Source organism: Dermacentor albipictus, chromosome 8 (genome assembly GCF_038994185.2).
Source record: "Dermacentor albipictus isolate Rhodes 1998 colony chromosome 8, USDA_Dalb.pri_finalv2, whole genome shotgun sequence".
In the NCBI taxonomy this organism is placed as follows: domain Eukaryota; kingdom Metazoa; phylum Arthropoda; class Arachnida; order Ixodida; family Ixodidae; genus Dermacentor; species Dermacentor albipictus.
Genome location: NC_091828.1, coordinates 39370778 through 39388749, shown reverse-complemented (window position 1 = coordinate 39388749; position 17972 = coordinate 39370778). Strand labels below are relative to the sequence as shown.

Here is a 17972-nt window from a genome sequence, read left to right as displayed (position 1 = left end):
CGGCGTCCGGCGCCTGTCCGACCCACAAACAGTGAGTCGGCAGTTACGCCATCTGCCCCCGCGGTGGTTGCAGCTAGCGCTGCTCCGCCAACCGAGCAGAAGGGACCTTCTACCCCGAAGTTGGGCGCAGCTGAGGCTGCTCCAACCACCCCGGCCCCTTCCAGCGCTGACATCAGCCGGCGCAGCCAAATTCCCCAGGGAGCCCCATCGACCTCCGGGCCGGTGGGCGCAGCGGTCTTGCCCTCCAAGGCGGGACTCTCCCTGATAACTTCTCGCTCGCAAGAGCACGTGTCCGGCGCCTCACAAGAGGCAATGGACACAACACCTAACCTCAAGGCGCCCCAAGCGCCTAAGGAGCGGCGAGGATCCCTCGAACGCTCCAGAAAGGGCAAAAGTCCCGTTACAGGGCCTCGAAAGGGCTCTGTAATTTAATCTCTGTAATTTCGATAATCACTACTTCTGTACACACAGCACCTACTGACCTCCAATATGGATACACAAATAATTCAATGGAACATCAGAGGTCTTCTTAGGAACCTTGATGATGTGCAAGAGCTTATCCAAAAACACAATCCACTAGTGCTGTGTCTACAGGAAACACACCTAAAACCACAACATACAAACTTTCTCCGACCGTATATTAAGTTTCGCAAAGATCGCGATGATGCTGTCGTATCATCAGGCGGCGTTGCCATTTTGATTCATAAAAGTGTTTCCTGTCAGCGTTTACAGCTACAAACGCCCCTTGAAGCAGTGGCGGTTCGAGCTGTTCTTCTGGATAAACTCGTCACCATTTGCTCGATCTACGTACCCCCACACTACAAATTAAACAAACATGAATTTCAGTCATTTATAGACGAGTTGCCAGAACCCTATGTTGTTCTTGGCGATTTCAATGCGCACAGCTCCCTGTGGGGCGACACTCGTACAGACGTGCGAGGTCGTCTTGTTGAACAGTTCCTTTTTTCTTCAGGTGCCTGTTTGCTCAATAAGAAGGAACCCACGTATTACTCCCTAGCAAACAGAACCTTTTCTTCAATAGATCTTACCATAGTTTCCCCGTCCATACTGCCCGAACTCGAATGGGAAGTCACGAACAATCCTTACGGGAGCGACCACTTCCCTATACTGATAAGAACACCTAAAGAAAACGAATATCCTCCGCAAGCTCCTAGGTGGAAGATAGACACAGCTGACTGGGAGAAATTTCGAATTCTCACTAACATCTCATGGGCCGACATGTCTTCTCTAGAAATTGATGCTGCTGTGGAGTATCTTACATTATTCATAATAGATGCCGCATCAAAATGCATATCCGAAGCGAGTGGTCTGGCATGCAAACAACGTGTACCGTGGTGGAACAGCGAATGTAGGATGGCCCGTAAGAATCAGAACAAGGCGTGGGGGTTGCTGCGCGCTTCTCCCACTGCAGATAATCTTATGAACTTTAAGAAAACTAAATCCCAAGGCAGGCGAACCCGCCGACAGGCCAGAAGAGAAAGCTGGCACAAGTTCCTATCGAGTATTAACTCGTTTAGGGATGAGGCCAAAGCCTGGAACACAGTTAATAGGATTAGAGGCCGGGAAACACATTCACTCCCCCTGGTAAACACACAGGGCGATACACTGCAAGACCAGGCAGACTCACTTGGGGAATATTTTGAGAGCGTTTCAAGTCAAACAAATTATACACAATCCTTCCTCAAATACAAACAAACAGAATAACGTAAGCCATTAACAAGAAAAGGTCGAGAGAATGAGCCTTACAACCGTCCTTTTTGTATTGCCGAATTGAGAGCTGCCTTGAGCGCATGCAACAGCTCCGCACCAGGATCTGATAGAATCATGTATGAAATGCTCAAACACTTACACAACGACACGCAGGTTACACTACTCACACTTTTCAACACCATTTGGGATGCAGGGTACCTTCCAGCTGCATGGAAGGAAGCCATTGTGATCCCTGTTTTGAAACAAGGCAAGGACCCTTCCTCAGTGGCAAGTTACCGCCCGATAGCCCTCACAAGTTGCATTTGTAAGGTGTTCGAAAAAATGATAAATCGGCGACTCATCTTGTTCCTTGAACAGAGCAAAATTCTTGATCCTTATCAGTGCGGCTTCCGAGAAGGACGCTCCACAACTGACCACCTTGTACGTGTAGAAGCAAATATCCGGGACGCATTTGTACACAAACAATTCTTCTTATCCATATTCCTCGATATGGAGAAAGCGTACGATACGACGTGGCGTTACGGAATCTTAAGAGACTTGTCAGAAATGGGCATCCACGGTAATACGCATAATATAATAGAAAGCTATCTGTCAAATCGTACCTTCCGATTAAAAGTCGGCAATGTACTTTCACGCCCTTTTACGCAAGAAACGGGTGTACCCCAAGGAGGCGTGCTCAGCTGCACGCTCTTTATAGTGAAGATGAACACGCTTCGTGCTTCATTACCACCCGCCATCTTTTACTCTGTCTACGTGGACGACATTCAAATAGCTTTCAAATCTTGTAACCTCGCAGTCTGCGAGAGACAGGTACAGAATGGCCTGAACAAAGTCTCAGTGTGGGCAGACAAGCATGGATTTAAGATCAATCCTAACAAAAGTTATTGCGTTCTTTTTACAAGAAAGAGAGGCCTGGTTCCGGATCCTTCCTTAGAACTGTGTGGACAACGAATACCTATCAGCAAAGAGCACAAATTCCTAGGTATCATACTTGACTACAGACTCACTTTCGTCTCCCACATTAAACATCTTAGAGAAAAATGTCTGAAAACAATGAATATAATGAAACTTCTATCCCAGACTACGTGGGGTAGTGACAGAAAGTGTTTAATGAATCTATATAAAAGCCTCATTCGATCGCGACTAGACTATGGTGCCGTGATTTATCACTCTGCCACCCCGAGCGCACTAAAGATGCTAGACCCAGTGCACCATCTAGGAATCCGACTGGCCATTGGCGCTTTCAGAACGAGTCCCATACAAAGTCTATATGTAGAATCAAATGAATGGTCTCTCCACCTACAGAGATCATACATCAGCTTTACATATTTCCTTAAAATACGCTCCAATCCTGAACATCCATGTTTTCATAACGTTACCGATATGACGTGCGCTACACTTTTCAGCAATCGTCCCTCCATAAGACAGCCTTTCTCGCTGCGTGTGAAGGAGCTTAGCGAGGAAATGCATGTCCCACTCCTCGAGCATCGATTAATGCACCTAACCAAGCTCTTACCGCCTTGGGAGTGGCAGGTGATACAGTGTGACATATCCTTTATAAAAGTTACAAAGCACGCTCCTGAGGCCGAAATCCGAATGCATTTCCTAGAGCTCCAGCACAAGCATTCCTGCGCAGAGTTTTACACAGATGCTTCGAAGTCAAATGCCGGGGTATCCTATGCAGCCGTCGGCCCATCGTTTTCGGAATCCGATGTACTGCATTCGGAAACAAGTATCTTTACGGCTGAGGCCTACGCATTACTCTCTGCTGTAAAGCACGTAAGAAAATTGAAACTTCCAAAAGCAGCGATCTATACAGACTCTCTCAGCATCGTAAGGCCTTAATGTCACTCAGCAAACATAAAAATCCCGTATTTAATGAACTATATTCGGTCTTGTCCAAAGCGTACTCATCTAACCAGAATATCATAATATGCTGGGTCCCTGGCCATAGAGGAATCAAAGGTAACGTTCTGGCGGACGAGATGGCCACGTCAATCACATTGCAAGCTGTTAAGCCTACCGCTGCAGTGCCTGTCACAGATCTGAGGCCTTTCTTGCGAAGGAGGCTGCGAGATCACTGGCAACACATGTGGGATGCGGAAACGGATAATAAGCTCCACCTGATAAAACCACAGTTAGGATTTTGGCCGTCTACTACAAAATCGCGCCGAACAGATGTCCTATTCTGTCGTCTCAGAATAGGACACACGTTTGGCCCCCATAATTTCCTACTCACCGGAAGTGAGCCTCCAGCCTGCGGGAGATGCGAAGAGAGGCTGACCGTCCTCCATGTCCTCCTGGAGTGTCGGAAAGCCGAATCTGACAGAAAGAAACATTTTCCGTTAGCATACCGGCAGCATATTCCCCTTCATCCTGTAATGTTACTCGGCCCAGAACCGCTCTTCGACACTAACGCAGTCCTAAGTTATCTGAAAGATGTTGTGTTGCATGTTATTAGCCCCACATGTTCGTAGCGTCTCCTCTTCTCAGAGGATGGCGCTGTGATAGTTCTTTCGTGTAGCACGTGCCTCTAGGCCCTTGTGTTTCAAGGGCTCTGGTGAGGCAACAGTGCTCCAGACATTTTTACCATCTCATATATTCTCTATTCTGCATCATTCTTTTACGATGGATTTTAATGTTCATAGTATTCGTCATCTGTCATCGCCATAATTTTATAGCAAGTAAATTTTACGCACTCTACAGCGACTATTTGTAGGCCACTTTACAGCCAAGTTACATCTTCCACAATACATCGTCAACATCACCACTTGTCATGGCGCTCTTTGGCCAAGCCTGGCCCTTGCGCCACAAAACACCACATATCATCATCATCAAGCAGGAAGAAGTGCTCGTGACTACGAAATAAAACCCAGTGTTGGGGTTGACCCCGTGGCCTTTTCGTCATATATATGTATCTATGTATCCGATTTTGCCAGGCTCGCGAAAATTGTGGGCAGATTAGTCGCGCGTTCTAAGGAATCGCCCAAGACAGAGCGGAACGAATTTCTGCAGGGACAGCAGGCATGGGACCGGACTAGACACATAAGCTAAATAAATATAATACATTAAACAGGTTTGCCACGCTATTGTCACTAATGTCCGTTCGGGTTCAGCGCCACTCACAGTTTAATGGTAGTGCTGGATTCGAGCCGCAGTGGTGGAGTTGCGTTGGCTAGGGCGTGGCTGAGTCGCAAGAAGCTACGACAGTGACGGGGGCCGGCTCGCAGCCTGACCTCTGCGGGTGAGGAACGGGGATGAACACGGTAGGGCGGCCTATCTTGGCCGCAACAGGAGCCGGGGCGCCGCACGGCCTCGACCGGTAAGCACGGCGATGAGCGCGGCACCGCAGCTTGTACCAGATGCGTCAGAAGTGGGGCCGAAGCCCGGCCACGGCAGGATGCGCGAGGTAGCGTCCGAGCATAGCGCTTTAAACCGGTGCGAAGCCCGGTTCAGCAGGGGCAGGACCGGTGACGTCGGGACGTGGCCCTCCGCTCGATGCGCAGTGCCGGCGTGAGCTTCTCCTGCTTTCCCGCTCCACTCAGCTGCTCGGCCCCGTCGCTCGAGACGATCTCCCGAGACCCTCGCAGAAATCACGCGCAGACTCGCGCTTTTCGGCCCCTCACACCGAAACGAGCACCAATTCTCACGCACGTGCACCTCAAATACCATCCTCCTGCTACAGTACTGCAAACACCGAAAGTCATCGCACGATCTGGCATTGCATCACGCCTCCAAAGAGTCGGTTTCTTTTTGCATGGGCACCGTGATGGTTTGCTGCTGCTGTTTTATCGCGCGAGTGTGGAATTGTGGACACAAATAAACGGCGAAGCCCTTGCTCGCCATTGGGTGCAAGATCGCGCGGAGCGAAAGGTACGACGTGGTCTCGAACAGTTTCAAAGCAGTCGACACAGCAATGGGCTCTCATTTGCTGACGTCCCACAGACCCCCAGCCAGGTGTATGGAGACCGCGCTTTCAAATCGCACTTTCGAGCCCAGTACTGATAGGAGACGGATACTAGGATTCTCCATAGGTATACACGTTATTTAAGCTATACAGATTTTTTTAGGAGTGTGAACGTCTCCAGCGTCCTTAGTAGGTTGTTTTTCTACAGTAGAGCTGTAAGTAGAGGCGGACATACTTCGACAGTATTAACCGGAGCTTCAGCACACTAATCGTTACGATGGTACCTTTTTGAATACTTGCAGCATTTGTTTCAGAGAAAATTTAGCGACAATCATATTTAAACCAACCCACTAAAGAAATATTGCATACCCACCTTATTCGATAAATTCACCATCGCATTTCATTCAATAATTCAGGCAATATAGGAACGGAGCGCGCTTTCTATGCAAAATAGTTAGCCTCATTGTTTCGTCAGACGCACATTCCCGAATGAGTGGGGATTCGGTATTAACGCGACAGAATTAAGGGCCCCCTGTGACTGAAAATCCTACCTCGGCGTCCTGCCTCTAGCACCGACCGTTTTTTCGGCAAAAGTCATTTCGAGCCATGGGTTCCGAACCACGCAGGCCCTGCATGAGTGCGAAGAAGTTACTGAACTAATTGAATTTGCCAAGGTAAGATACGTCAGAAAAATTGTAACGTACGATTTACGTACAGCCCAGACGCATGAGAGCGTCGGATTATAATTTGAACATACGACAAAACAAAATTCCGCTACGCGGAAGCTCAAAACCCAAACCCCTTATCCAGCGTTTATACCGTTCATAGAGCGGCCATGGCCTCCGAGATTGGCACGCGCAAATCTCAAAGGTAGTAAACGGTGGCGCTTCCGGTTCCTTGCAATACCTCCAGATGGCGCTCGCCTCCACCGCTTCGCCGGCCCAGGCAAGAAGCTTCGTTTCGACCAGAGAGCTCGCCTTCATGCATAGCGTTCGCCGCCGGCGTTCCCAGGTAAATATTACATTTACATAAGGTGCAGCTGGCGCGAAGTGCGAGAAGTAGTAAGATGTCTTTGAATGCTGTCGCGCCTCACTTATAAAGGTGAAACTTGAGCATCCGCTGAATTTTCGGATTCGATAATCAAACGTCATATTTTTCAGAAATGTGCGTGATTAATTTCATTCGGAAGCGTCACAAAAAGAATACAACTAGACCACAGCTCTTGCGTGATAGCGTAAGGAATCAGCTATGTTGTTGTTATGTCGACCAGAAGCCAATCTGGAATTGAGGACTGAAAGTTTTGCAAACACACGTTCAATACAGCTACTAAATTTCTTGCGAGCGAAACAATTATATTATGCACCATATGCACAGGTGTCATCAGCAATGAAGGTGCCATTATAGTATCGCGAAGCGTCGTCCACGCGTAGGTGTAGTAGATAGATATTCCTTACAATAACGTGGTTCCGCTATAAACTGTAAATATGCTGGCATAGTGACGGCAGTGATGCGTGGAATATATTTTCGTCTCTAGGACGGTCATAATGCGCGTATATTGCCAAATGATTATATGTAGTGCACAATTTATTTATTGTTCAATTACACTACAATTCACAAGCAATATTTTCGCAAATGAGACTACAAACAGCAACTACTCAACCACCTTGAATTCGAATGACGGTATTAGCTGATAAATAGATCGCAGTGCATTAGAAAGAGGCTCGGTTATCTGAAACCTGATATGTTACTTTATCTCCTGCACGAAAATTTCGTATTCTCCAATCTAGTCCGGATGGCTCCGCCATATACAGGTAGCACCGCCTTAACAACAGCATGCTGACTCTAAACGAAGCCAATACTTGACCCATTATTGACCGGTTTCTTTTTTTTTCTTGCTATTTTGAAATAAATCTAATATATTACCTTCCCTTTATACTAATAATTCACATTCTTGAGTTCTTGAGTATGGGTCCGTCATCTGGGATCCACATAGCGATATTAACATAAAAAAGGTGCAAAAACTTCAGAGAAAGGCGATAAGATTTGTATTCGATTGTTGCAGCCGGTATGCATCACCAAGTGCTATGCTCGAAACAGCAGAACTGGTTACCCTGCAAAAACGGCGATTTAAAGAACGATTAAAGTACATGTACAGTCGCGATCAATTTGAAGGTGATCGCTCGAGCGGCGACCAAAACTAGGAGCAGCGCCATGTTACGTCATCACCGTCGGTCGAGAGGGAAACATCATATAGCTCCCCTTTCTCTCTTTTGGTGTTCCCTGAAAAGCTGTCACTCCCGTCACCGTTCACGGCAAAACCTGCGAATTCATTTCGATTGCGTTATGAGCTTTTGCACAGAGGCGTCATTGTTAGCCAAGATATGCATGAGGAAGCGACGCACACAGATCATTGCCATGAAAGCGAAACAAACACAAAAATGTGGCGAGTTGGTCTCGAGGGTGATGGTTGCAGCCTGGAAGAACATAATAGGGGAAGAAGGCAGCGCAATTTTTATCTTCGCAGGTCCAAAATCGGCCGCTATGCTACTTGGAAAGCCTGCCGGTCGATGCTTGCGCGATCACCTTCAAATTGATTGCGACTGTACCTGCTCTATCATGGAAAATTGGGCATCGACAAGGACACGTATACCGAGCCTCTAACTGGTCGACCAACTCGGTCTAGGCGCGCTAAGCAGCTTAAAGATTACTACTGCAAAACAGAAGCCTTTAGAAATTCATATTTTCCCCGAACCATTAGGGAATGGAATGTACTTCCTGCTGCGGTGGTTGCCTGCGACACCATTGAATCATTCTTAAAGCTGCGCAAAGAAATTGTGTTAATGACCGGGGTACATCCCTGCCCTCCTCTCCTTTTTTTTTCTTTTCGGCTTGTCCTTCCACATAATTGAACGCACGTGTTTTCTGATGCTTCAGCCACTGCTACACATTTTTACACACTACCACATTATATTTGTCTGGCAGGATGTATGTTCTGTAATCGTTTGCCACGCGTGGTATGCATGTATTATTCTAGTTTAGTTTTTCTGTCTCTTAAGTGTTTGTCAACTTGGCGCTAAGAGCAGTTTACATTTTCTTCTGGAGTAATTTCACATTGTTAGCGCTAATTGCTACGTTTTCGTAAATGACACGCTGCTTATATTCTCAAATTCAGTGCTATTTCATTTTGCTCATGCTTCACACCTTGTACTCAGTCTTGTTCGTCATGTATGTAACCACTCCTGCTTAAGGCCTCTAACCAGAGGCTGGCAGTAATCTTGAAATAAAAAAATAAATAAATGCAAGAAATTATTACTCTTGCCTAATTAGGTTTTCAAATATAGCCCTTGACCATATGGTTACACTGCGCCCTTACACTACAGCGAAATACGCGAAGTGAAAAGCATTTGTTTCAAGCCATCAAACATCACAAAAACATACAAAACGAATAGTCGAGCACTTATTTAGTGTGATATGGTTTAAATCATGGAATACACATGCCGACGTCATACTTTGTGCAGTGTGTGTGCACCGCGCTGTTGCAATTATCTCATGCACACCTTCACCTCTTGCCATCAGGCATTGGTGCAACAAAGTGGACCACTTGGTCATACTGTGTACCAGTCAGGACACCACCAATCTGTAGGCTTCTGCATAGGCCAGGTCCTCTAGGCTTATTTTACCATCGCATCAGGTAGCTTTGGGCCATTTGCCTGAGGAATTCCACCTGTGTGACGTTGAAACCTGTGCTACGTATTAGCGCCCAATGTTTCTGATCGATACATTACAAAGTCAAGTGAAAGTTGGCCACCACCACTTTTTGCTACGCATTGCAATCCTGTAGCCGCCTACATTTTCATTGATCTGGTCCGTACCTTAAATAAAACTTGTACTGAGCAGCAGTGTTTGGACGGGTCACCTTGATTCGCTTCTTCTGAACACGAGAGTACCCGTCGGCAGATGACATTGGCTCTACGCCGTGAATGGTGCTTACCATCGTGACTACTGAATTGTCCATCCAGCGGACAAAAAGTATCCCATTGTCGCTCAGCACGAGCTCTTCGTGCTCGCATGGTTGGCACTTGACGAATTCTGGTAAAGTGATAGGGCACTCTTTGGGAACACCGTTCTGCTTCACTGTTCCCGTGTCTTCGTAGCCACGTGCCTTGAGATGCTTGAGCAGCTGCATGCTTGTGAATAAATTATCAAAACAGAAAAAGAAAGGAATGTGGTGCGTCTCTGCTGCGAGTTCATCGACCATTTGAAGAAGTGGCGCCACTGCTATTCCGAAATCCTTTTCATATTTTTCTGATGTTCTGGGATCCCCTGTTTGCCTTGATACACTTTGAAGTTTGGAAGGTATCCCTTACTGGCATTTAGGCATCATACCATATACCCAAAGCGGATAGGCTTTCCGCGTATAAATTGTTTACAGCCATAAAAACCATAATACTCAATCATACTTTCGTCATAGCTCAGTTGACGCACAGGTTTAAAGTGCTCCAGAAACCTTGCTTTCAATAGTGCCATCAATGGACGCAACTTTGCCAACTTGTTAGTAAGTGTTAGGCTTGTATTTCGCGCAGTACAGGAAACGCACTATCTGTACGAAACGATTTCTTCGCATAGCAGTGTAGGCCATCGTGTTGTGGATATCCGTGCCGCTGTCCCAATAGCACCTTTTCCCTGGCAAGCGGTTATAGCCGGACAAAACCAGCAGTCCAAGAAAACTTTTCTTATATTCTTCTTTGGTAACCTCCAGATCGGGCATATTAAAAATAACGCGAACTTTTTTTCCTTGTTGGACTAGCAGCTCCACGACGGCTTCATTGAAAAAGGTTTCGAACAACTCAACAGGTGAAATGTTCCTGTAAGCAGCAAAGTTTGGGTCAGGAAATATGCCAAGGCTCTTCGAGAGATCACCCTTCATCCACTTAGACGGAGTGGATAATTTCGCAGGAATGGCCGCATCAACTACAGCAGAAGAAACCTCTGATGTTCCGTCACATTGCCCGCCGGGGTCGTCATCATCCGAGTCGTATCCACCAATGCGGCGTCGATCAGAAAAAAAAAACAATTTCAGCGCCGGCTAATAGCTGCCGCCCGCTTAGATTGTCAATGAGCCCGCTTGAGTCTTCATCGGCCGAGTCTTCATCCCTATAGGTGCTAGCCTCTGGTGGTTCGATATATATCACCGCCACGTCATCTTCCTCTTCAAGTATCATCCCTATGTATTCCAACATCCACCTATTGAGACAATAAAATAAGAAATAACCACTGCGAGAACGCGCCAGCAGCTGTTCAAGAGATGAGAATGAAGTTTAAAAAAAATGAGACGTTAGGAAGCCTAAAGGCCCAGCGTGACCATATGGCAACGCGCAGGATAACACGCACATTCATGGATAAATCCAAGAGTAATCTTTCACCAATACTCATCGAAGGTAACATATTCAAAGAGCAATACGGACGTAAGGATATCCGGCTATTGCTTAAACAAGGAGTAAAAAAAACACACTTGCCCCTTGGAGTGATGCATGGCGACGCTACTCGCAGAGCAACATTTATTCCCACCTTTGCGAGGGGCTCCCACAAAACGACTGACAGCTGCTGCCACTTGGTATCCATAAAGGGAACTCTATTCTGTCAAAGGGCTTGTCAAATGCAATTTTTGTGTCGTTTTGTTATTCTTAATTAATTGAAATCCACTGTGCAGACTAACGTGACCATATGGTCATGCTGGTCTTTAGTGGGTTAAGGCGCTGGCCTGGGAAATAAAATCCAGCACGTAAATACCATACAATTTTCATTTTAACTTGACCTTCGCATACGTCGCACACATCTGTCGAATTATATACAGTCGCAAAGAAAACGCATCCAGAAACGAGTGACACAGAATGAATCGCTTTACAGCGATCTGTATACTGGGACTTGCTGGTGTTAGTGTGTGCAATACGCCTGATTTTACTTTTGAAGAAATATTTTCTGTAAGTATTTTAAAACTTTTATTGTCTCTGCAACTGGATTGCTAGAGAGCACTGCCACAAATGATTTCTGCGTAAAAATGATGTTTTCGAGAAGCCAATCGTTCGGAATGCAGAAAATTAAAGAAAACATACCCAGTTTAATGCACTTACTTGGCCAGTAGTGCTTAAAATATGGCAGCGTCGCTTTGGTTGTGGTTGCACACTGTGCAAGAAAGGGTCATTAATGTGCTAGCTAGGCTTACAATATTTCACAGAGAATGTTCGTCACGCCCGAGAATAAAACAGTCAGTTGAACTGCTGAAATGTTTTGTTTATGAACTTTTAAATTAGAATGAAATCTTAGTTGGTGTCATTACACACTCCTGCATGTGCTGAAATTTTTTGAGAGGACAGCATTAAAATTCGCAGGCCAGATGTTGAAGTTGGTCAACATGGACAGCTCATGTTAATGCTTAAGAAATTCGTAAAATAAAGACCAACTCTGTAAGTCGTTCGATAGAAGTAATGGTCCGGCGAGATCAGCAGCAACATGGGTCGCAAACAGTCTGCATTTCAGCAAGATGTACGTGGCTTGCAGAGTGGTGCAGTTCATAGAAGGAAATATATTTAGAAGAAAATCTCACATGCTGCTTCATGACAATCTGTGGTTAGTGGAATCAGTGATCAGGGCCTGTGAAGAGTGTTTTTCTTTGCTCGGTATAGCACACCTATGTATAGCAGTAGACAGCATTGTGACGACTTTACGATCGTATTGGACATAGAGGCATTCGCTGTGCAAAACTAGGTAGGCGCTATCTAGTCGAAGCTATTTATGAGTTTCCATATATTACTGAAATGTCACCATAGCAGAGACCTTTATCATTTCTGAATGGCACCAAGACGTGGGGCAAATTTTGTTTGTGATATTCTAAAACCTCTCCTCCCGTTTATCATAAATCCACTGTATACGGATATCAGTTACAGGCAGGGTGCTATTAGCGTGTTCGGTAATGAATTGACGGAGAAGCAATATCCATGATGATATTCAAAGTACCAAGAGATTGCGACACTTCTCTGTAGTAGTAAAGGGCTTTCCTTCACCACTTGCTATTCATATGTGGACAACTCTCCTGATTAGCCCTGTACTGCCCAAAGTGTAATGTAGGTTACGCTTATCGACAAGTTAAAAGTATCACTTCATCACGAGAAACTTAAAATATAGGCTATTGTTGTGTATTTATACACTGTAGGAAGTTTTAACTTTAGGTAGTTTAACAAACCAATTACTAACAAATTTTTATATTTGTAATCACATTTCGTTGTCGTTCTTTCTACCCATGTACCCTCCGTGGCTTCAAATAAAGGTTAAGATATTCTAATTTTTCTTCATCTCGAACTGTGTTTGACCATTAAAGGGCCAAGAGGCTAGGGTTATGTGGAATAGAGGAGTCTCATATTGCCAAGCCAAATCTGGCCTCGGTCACCAGAGAACATTATTTAAATGTTAATGAATTGTACTGCCTTGTTCCACATCATTTGTAGAGTCGTGCTTGTAGGTGTTAGACCTACCGTTTCTCATGAACGTCTTAATGGAATGTTAAACAGTATTTTTGGCCTAAAACATTGTGAATACAATCTCACAATGTCGAAATATTGTTCACGAAAAAAGTTTTCAGAGATCCACTAAATAAATATTTTTTATTTATATATTTATTCATTAAGGTTATAAATAAGGAGCTCGTGATCCATATTATGGCACAGGATTATTTTTAATGCTTTTTATGCTTTCTAAATCGAATATCTCCGGGATGTTTACTGTATGTCAGGTACAACAATATGTACATGGAAAGTACATGAGGCAACACACAACCCAAACTTCGAACATACGTATTCCCAGCTCTCACAGTCGTACTGATGAAAATCAGGAACGCTATAGGATACACATATATTGCGAGAAAAGCACAAAGAAAACCTATACGTACACTTTTTCGTCGACGCTAAGTACAGTCAGTTATTTTGGGCAGTTGCGTTTCTGCATTTATCACCTTAAGGGCAAACTACACGTACGTGTGCCGGTGCGCGAAAGCATGCGATGACGCGCTTCACGCAAGCATAGATGGTGTAGGACGGATCGTACACGTCGAAGCGCGGCGCGACTATATATATCTAATGTAAAGTGGTTAGATGGGCAGGTGTGCCCACCGACGCATCTGGACCGTAGTTTAGCGCTTTTCCGCATCATGGCACAAAATTGGCGCTGCGGTCAGTATAACGGTTCCGCAGAACGCGTCGTCTACTACAGGGGCCGTATAACGTAAAACTATTCCAATATGTTTCTATTCCAATCTTGTGACGTCAAATTTGCGTAACCACCAACGCAAGCACCAGGCGGTCACCCGCAGGGTTGTCTGAACAGACCAATCAAATGCTCTGCTCGTTTATAGGAGGTCACTTTGTTTGCTTGAAAAACGAATAACATTGCCTACACTGAGCGGCTTGTCGTATATAATTGGCTGACAAGAGGCGAGGAGAACGCTCAATTGGAGAGGGATTCGATGGGGCCGAGCCACTGCACTGAAAGTCGATAACCGGATGAAGAGGGTGGTGCCGGCGTCTACGATTGGTCGGCTTTCCCTTACTTAGCTTGCGGTGGCTGGTCGAAAATCGCGGCGGCATGCAACGGAAGCTCAAGAATGACGCTAAAATGGACCCTCAGCAAAGAAGAGTTGGCAGAATGAGGGGGTAAACGTGCCGAAAGTGCTCGAAAACGTTACACGGCCACGCAAGAAGTTTTATTATACACAAATACACCCATGCTCTCCGGCAGGTGCGAGTAGCCAGCGTCTGAGTGATCGGCGGCAGCCATCTTATATTCCTTTCGGAACGGGGCAGCCTGCGGCTATTCCGAAGAAAATTCAGTTTTGTTCGGCATATTAATGCATCTTTATCGCATACACGTCACTTTGACGCGGTGAGTTTTCGCGGTTTTGTGACGTCGCCTGACAGGCAGGTGAGGTGGGTGCAGCACGAAAACTTTTTACCAATTGCCGAAGGTTTATGGCGAAACGGGCTCAAATCAGAAATAACTGTTTTTCTTTTTTCTGTAAAATCATGCATAATCAGTGTGTACACATCATATCAGATGGGGAGGTATCGCGGTTTTCGTGACGTCGCGTGACAGACAGGTGAAGTGGGAGTGGTCGAAAAAAGTTTTTGACCAATGGTGGAGGGCTGATAGCAGAATTGGAATAGAAAGGTTTGGAATAGTTTTACGTTATAGCGCCCCAGGTGACACAAGGCGCGGAAAAAATAAAGCCCGTATTGGAATAATTGTATGTGTCTGTTCGTGTCAGTTTGAAAGGTGAAGAGCTCCGGGTATATCTTACTGTTAATGTTCCTAAGAGATGTGAAATATACCGGATAGCAAAAATATCTGACGAGATTAGCGGCGCGGCCACTTATTGCTTCGCTCCTAACTGCAAGTTGGTTTCTAAATCTGTGAGAAAAAGCCCTGAAATAGGCTTGTTTTCCGTGCCAAAAGGCCCTCAGCTTTTTAATAAATGGGAGTTGGCTTTTCATTAAGCTTTCATTCCTTCATACAACTGACCCTTCATTCATCCTAGAGGAAGAGCGCCGAAGATTTTAGATACCGGACAGAATGGATCCTCGATTGCATTATTATGCGTATGAAGGGCAGGCGCCTGTATGAACATCTGCGCAAACGAAAAATTATGCTGCTCCCTGGTCGCACGTGTCTATAAAGGTATCTGCGTACACTTAGGAGCGGATATGGCTTCAGCAGAAAGGACTTCGGAGCATTAGGAGATAAATGCTGCCAAATTCCAGAGCAACAGTCTCTTGGTGGGAAATAATTATTGATGAAATGAAGTTGCCTGAGAATTGTCACTTGACCACTGCGGAAATGTGGACGTGCTAGTCGACTAGGGCTCAAGCACCACGAGTACTTCATTAGTAGACCGCGCTTCCGTCATCCTTTTTCAGCCATTGATGGGAAAGTGGCACGATGTTCTTGGTGCTTTTGCCTCAAGAAGGAAAGTCAAGGCCGATGTCCACACACAAATTATAGTTGAAGCTGTGATAATGGTAGAAAATTTATTCCTTCGTGTGGCCTACGTCATTACAGATGCCGCCTCCTGGAACAGATCTATGTGGCGCAGTTACGGAATTGCTGGGAAAATGCAACGGGTCATCTGCAAACGGGTACACCCCGTAGACTTACGACGTCGTCTTCACTTCATTTCTGATTTCCTCATTTCATCAGGAACGTCAGAAACAGCCTATTGAAGCATAAATTCATGACACCGGAAGAAACGGCATCAATTTACCAATCCTGGACGGCTGATTGCAGAATTGGAATAGAAAAGTTGGAATAGCTTTACGTAATAGCACCCCAGTATTGTTATATGCATAGAAAAATCGATGGCACTTTGCTGAGCTAAACTGCGATAGGCGAAAGCCTATCTATGAATGCCCTCCGTAGCTGATTACCCTCTTCTGCGAGCGGACGCCGCCGTGGCGGCGAGCATGGAATGCAATCACAGCCATATGGCTGCAGGGTTTGCCGCCGATTTGCGCGCAACCCCACGCGCAAGTCCGCACTCTCCCACGCGCCCACTCGCAGAGCGCTACTCGCATGGCGCCTCCTCTCGTTGCTACCTTCGCCGGTGATCACCGCTTTCCTGATACTGGCTACCGCCTCTTTCATTTGAAGGGCTTGGTCCGGCGTCACACTACGCGCTGAATCACAGGAGGCATCCTAGGATGTCACCGCCGGCACGATGCAACTATTGGTGGATGCATGTTTCATGCTCAAAGGTTCAGTATGCAAGATGAGGTGCAGCATAAATCACAAAAACTGCAGAGAGACAAGTGAAGCAGCTCAGCCACTCTTCGAGTTCGCCTGTCATGCTTGTGAAGGTATTGCTTGCGTTGAAGTAACCATGTAATTGAATTAAGTTCACCTATTTTTTCCATGATCGATGTAAATGTTCATTACTTAACATTCTGGCTTATCTATACGCGCAACACCATGCATCCCACAATAAGTATCAAAGGGTGTAGGTCTCGCGGTTCAGCTAATATTGCCTCTACAAATATTTGTACTTATAAATTTGATGCATGACGCTTGACATTTAGGGTGTCTACACCAATTCCAAGGAATGTGATTATTCACTCCTGTAAATCTAGGTCCTGAGAACTATCTTTTTTTGTAATGGTACCACAAAGAGTATCTTGCGCCTTGTAAAGCAGCCCCACTGTGCAACTGCATTCTTTCCAAGCTCCTCGACGTTGCCGTCACAGCAGTCCTACATGCATTCGATCTCTGCGCCACATATGCGTGAGAGAGCCCTCTCACTACACCAGCACAAAATCTAGAACAACCGAAGAAGCTAGTTCCAAGTGCTACACCTTAGCGAATTTAATGTCATAGCCATATCAAGACCAACCTAAACTAAGATTTCCATTTTCTTGACTTTGCAGAATCAGCCAGTGTCCCAAAACTTTTCGAAAACTCATTTAATGCACTCATATCAATATGAGGCCACCAATTTGCAACTTTTGATTACCTGGTCTCTGAGATTAGACCAGTGTACTCGGTGAGATGAATGTCATGTAAAGTCAGGGTAGGTGGACATATAAAGCCTTGCTTTATAATGAGAAGTACAGACAAGGAAAACACAACAGGCATCACTTTAATTACGGAGGCGAATGAGAAAGTCCTTGCCTCTATTTTTCTTCTCAATTACGCCTTTAAAGGGAAGCTGAAAGCTTTTCTAGAAAAAATGAGTGAAGAGCAGTACGCCGTGGTTTTCAACCCTCTGAATTCGAATATCGTATCGAAATTGAGCGAAAGAAAGCGCAAACATATTTTATTTCGACGAAAAGTGCAGCAGAAACGCCCAGCTCGCGCGCCTCGTTTCCTCCTGTGATTGGTCGGGCGCCTCGTGACGTCAACAATGGTGTTCGTCCGGTCCGACTGCTGCCGCTACACACGAAGCACGGTGCAAAGTAGTTTGGTGGTGTTTTGCTGAGACGGTCATGGAAATTTTCGAGCGCTTGCGTTTCTCTGAGCAGTTCGGCGTTAAGTCCAAACACTACGAGAGCGATTTTGCGCGCGACGGTGACGGGCGACGGCTTCGAGGGATAAAACGGGCCGTCGCTTGAACAAATCGCTCGGTATTGTCGCTCGATCGCCCGTTTCTAGAAATCTAGAACTCGTCGTTCATCGCCCGGAAATGCTATGAGCGACTGGCCAATTGTGCGAAACCGAAACTGGATGTACATAACTCAAATACTAATGTTTGTCGCACGCAACGAGCAAACTATTGAATTTTACACGTGCAAGAATAAGA

At 45.7% G+C, this 17972-nt stretch overlaps 1 pseudogene; it reads right to left on the bottom strand.

Annotated features, from left to right (window-relative positions):
* Positions 1 to 5183: 5183 nt before the first annotated feature.
* Positions 5184 to 17972, bottom strand: part of LOC135916300 (uncharacterized) — a 28114-nt pseudogene continuing 15325 nt past the window's right edge.